Here is a 4,337-nt window from a genome sequence, read left to right on the forward strand (position 1 = left end):
CTCCCTCTATCTAGAAGCCTTTGAGAGGGAACTGACTGATTCTATCCACTCCAATAGCTATCAAAGTGCCTGAAAACAAATCCTGATTCCATCACTCGAGTCCAGCCTTGGCAGACAAAAGAAAAATGAGGAGAAACCCAATAGAGGGATGCTTTTGGAAGCTCTTGTCAAGAAACTCCAATGGACTCTGATATGAACATTTGAAATTTTCCTTGTTCTGACTTTTTTCCTTTTTTTTATAGCAGAGGACAGCTTGACCCACCCACAGGCCAGCTGTGGCCAGGACCTGCTAGTCCCCATTGTTCTGACTTTTATTTGGTGCCCTGTCTAGAACTTGTAATGCTAATTACTCTTTCCTTTACTTCTCCTTCACATCTAGGCACTAGTCAAGGACTCTTTTTTTCTCGCTACAGATAAGAGTTATGCAATTTGGGAGTCTTTTAGACCCAGTTGCCTCACCCTGCGTCCCTGTTCAGCATGGAAGAAGCCAGAGTGGTCTGCATCACGATTCCCTATCAGCAATTTGGGTAACCTCTTCAGGGATGGCGTCACAAAAATAGGAGGTAGGAATTGGCTAGGCAGTTAGGTAAAAAGACCCCAAAGAAAAGTAGCCAGTTTCTTGATCAAAAGTCACAATTTCCTAGGGCCTCTTAGCAACATACTCTGTTCCAAAGGCCAAAAATGTCAAAAGTATTTGGGAGCTCTTATCTAACCCCTTAAAGATTTTAGGGTTACCTCTCCTGAGGGGTGAATGTTAGAGTAGCAAAAAGCCCTCCCCCTCAGAAAAGAAAGAGTACATGAAATTATCAGAAAAAGTGGTGGGGAAGTATGGGAGGAGTTGGAGGAGAGGGAGTGGGCATGGAAATGATCAAAACACCTTTTATGCATGTATGAAATGCATGTATGCTTTAAGTTAAAAAAGCATATAGATCATTAATAAAACTCTATTTTCATATTACACAATAGTAAAAGCATTTTAAAATCTATAAAAAGATGGGCTAAAAAGATGCCTTTGTCATTTAGAGCATTGACTGTTCCTGCAGAGGACCTGGGTTCAGTTCCCAGCATCCACATGTCACCTAACAACCACCTATAACTGCAAGTCTAGGGGAGCCAATGCCTTCTTCTGGTCTGAGCAGGCTTTGCATGACATAGGTACACTTACAGATGCAGGCAAAACTCTCATACACATAAGATAAAAATTTTAAAAACTTCTAATGTATAAGCAGCTATTAGAATTCATGAGTGATTTTGGCAAGGTCAGAGTAAGTGGTCAACATGATTGATATATATGAAACAAAAAAGAAATGCAATTTCATCTAAAGTCGTGAAGTACTTCAATTTATCCCTAATAGAATAATTTTTGAATACTGAAAAATAACCATTATGAGTAATTATTAAAGTGGATCTAGATAGGAGAAATACATCAAAGTTACTGAGAATGTCTTCCCTTTGAATTATCTCAGTGCTTTCTTTAAAAATGAATTGGAGTAAGTGTTGGCCATTTCTGGAATCTCTCTAGGATGATTATACAAATTATGTGCATGACATGCACAAGTATGCATGTGATGTGCATGTCTACATGGGGATAGATGCACACACACAGACACATAAGAGGCAGCACTTGATATACAATAAGGACCCTTGTCCACGGATCCCACCTACTTAGTGAAGCCTGCTCTCCTGTTTTCCCATATATGGCCTCCTTGAGGCTTGTGATAACTCTATCTCTAGGTCTTAGAAGAAGAATAATCTTTGTTTTTATCCATCTCTCTTATGTCCCCTATTGTGGTCACACTTGGCCATTTCATGAAAGAATACAAAACACTGCCAGAAGAGTTACACTGAGAAACTTGAAACTGTTACTTACCTACCTAAACCAAAAATAACCAAGGGTTGAAATGCAGCTGTGAATGGATGCTTAGATGCTTTAGAACTTAAAAAGTATATCAAGGTCTTCTGATTTTCAACGCCTGAGCAAAATTCTAAGTACTGCTGTAAATTTTGCCTTAGCAGATAATGTGGTGCGAAAGTTCAATTCTTTGACACTTTTGCTTTCAAATGAGTCCTTGCACCCAAACCCAGTTCTTAGACTTTAACATATTGCCTAACATTGAGGCTTTAAAATGATTATTTTATGTTGATTTAAGCTAAAGAACTATAAACCAGTAGTTATATAATATAGACCAGCAATTCTAAAATAGGTGGCATACATCAATTAATGGATTCAGTGATCTCATTTACCTTCTGCTACGTTCTGTTATGACACGGCATTATTAACACATACAACACCTTCACTGAAAAATTTTCCAGACATTCAGATAATCTGAAAAATATAAAGAACATTCACATTCATCACCTGGATTCAAAACATGCCAAAATTTTGTTATATTTGTTTCAGCTGTGTGTGTCTTGGTCACGCTTGTGTGTTCTGAGCCCATTTCAGAGCAAATAAAGACACCATAGCATTTCATCCCCAAATGCCTTAGCATGTGTGTTGCTGTGTCACCACAATATCACAATCACACTGAGTCAAATGGATAACCACCGATGACTACCAGTATTACCCGGTTTACAGAGTTCCCTGTTTTCTCAAAGACGTTTATGTATCTGTTTTGCTATAGGTATTAGAAAGTCCAGTCACTACGTTTGATTATAATGTGTCTCTTAATCGCCACCATGACTCCAAACCTTTTTTTTTTTTTTTTTTTTAGACCTGGAACTCACTTTGTAGCCAAGGATGACCTTGTGGAAAAGCATAAGGTATGAACAGTGTCTGTGTTTGGGCATTTCTGCAGGTCTCCTGTTCAAGTCCTCAAGGTCTCTCCCCTCCCCCTAGACTTCCAGCCATTTTTTATCCCTTTACATTGTTTAGAAAAACACCAATCAAACTGTATACTATTATGTATGAGGTATGGTATTTAAAAAGTCTTTAAAGAGTTGAATTTTTCTTTGTTCAGGGCTCTGCTTTACAGGGATACACCTTTCAGGGTCACTATATTGTAGGACTAACTGCTTCCTGTTTTAACCTTTGGGGTTCCATTCTTTGAGCCTACAACCCTTGAAATGATCTTTCTGTCTCTCCCTCCAAAGTGCTGAGGTTACAGTCAGGCACCGTGGTGCTCAGTTTATGGGGTACTAAGGATCTAGCCCAGGGCTTAGTTCATACAGAGCAAACACTTTACCAACGAGCTGCATCCTTAACCCCCAACCCTTTTTTGACACACCAGGCCATTTTCCTGTTAAAGTTTTTTTTTTTTTTTTTTTTTTTGAAGGAATTCAAATGCATTCTGAATCCCAAGGTATGTAAATATTTACTGACCTTTTTTAGAGAGCAGTTACTCCAGCAACCGCAACCGTGGCACGGCAGAGCTTTATGCACAGTGATGACATCTCTATCCACCTTAGCATACTTTGTAAAAGACCTGCAAGACCCACAAAGCACTCGGAGTCAGTTACTTCGCTCTTCTGCGAAATAAATTCTCTCTCCTTGGCTATTCATGACCTCATATGGTTTACTAGTTCCCCGCTAGTGGAAACGACCGTGGTTGATTTGTTAGAGTGATTTATGTGCAGATGGTGTAACTACACAGCATACTACTCTCAGATACAGAGCTTTTATTGAGAAATAAGCCATTTGGCTTTAAGAAGCTTATTTTCATTGTATCTTAGTTTTTTTCCAGACAAAAATAAAAGACATTGGCTAATAATTCTTTTGTTTCTTCTGCAGGTATAATTCTGCAGGTTGTTTGGTTTTGTTTTATTTTGTTTTGTTTTGACTGAGGCGGGGACTACATGTAGCCCCAGTTGGCCTGGAACTCACTAGGAAGACCAGGCTGGTCTAGTCCTCACAGAGATCTGGCTACTTCTGCCTCCCAAGTGCTGGGATTAAAAATCCTGCACCACCACGCCCCGCTCTACATAATTTTTAATGTCAGAGGACCTAATAGATTACTATTATGTTTTTAGGTACATTTGATAAATTTTACTCCTCTGTCTTTTTCTTTACATAGGGTTTATTAAGATTCAAACAGATTAGTAAAAATCAAGAAAAATTTTATCCTAAATTGAGAGAAGTGGGAAGGACTCATGTTATTCAGGCGAGATGACCAAATCTACTTATGTTGTAAGAAAACAGAAACATTCTCTTTTGTCCTAAGAATTTTATTTGAGATTGTTTAAACAAATTGAGATTGTTTAAACAAAAAAAATCTAATTTTTTTTATTTTTTATTTTTTGGTCTTTTTGAGACAGGGTCTCCCTGTAGCACCAGCCGTCCTGGAACTCCCTATATAGACCAAGCTGGCCTTGAACTCACAGAGATCCGTCTGCCTCTG

This window comes from Nannospalax galili, unplaced genomic scaffold, assembly GCF_000622305.1.
Source record: "Nannospalax galili isolate Female #2095 unplaced genomic scaffold, S.galili_v1.0 scaffold3164, whole genome shotgun sequence".
Classification (NCBI taxonomy): Eukaryota; Metazoa; Chordata; class Mammalia; order Rodentia; family Spalacidae; genus Nannospalax; species Nannospalax galili.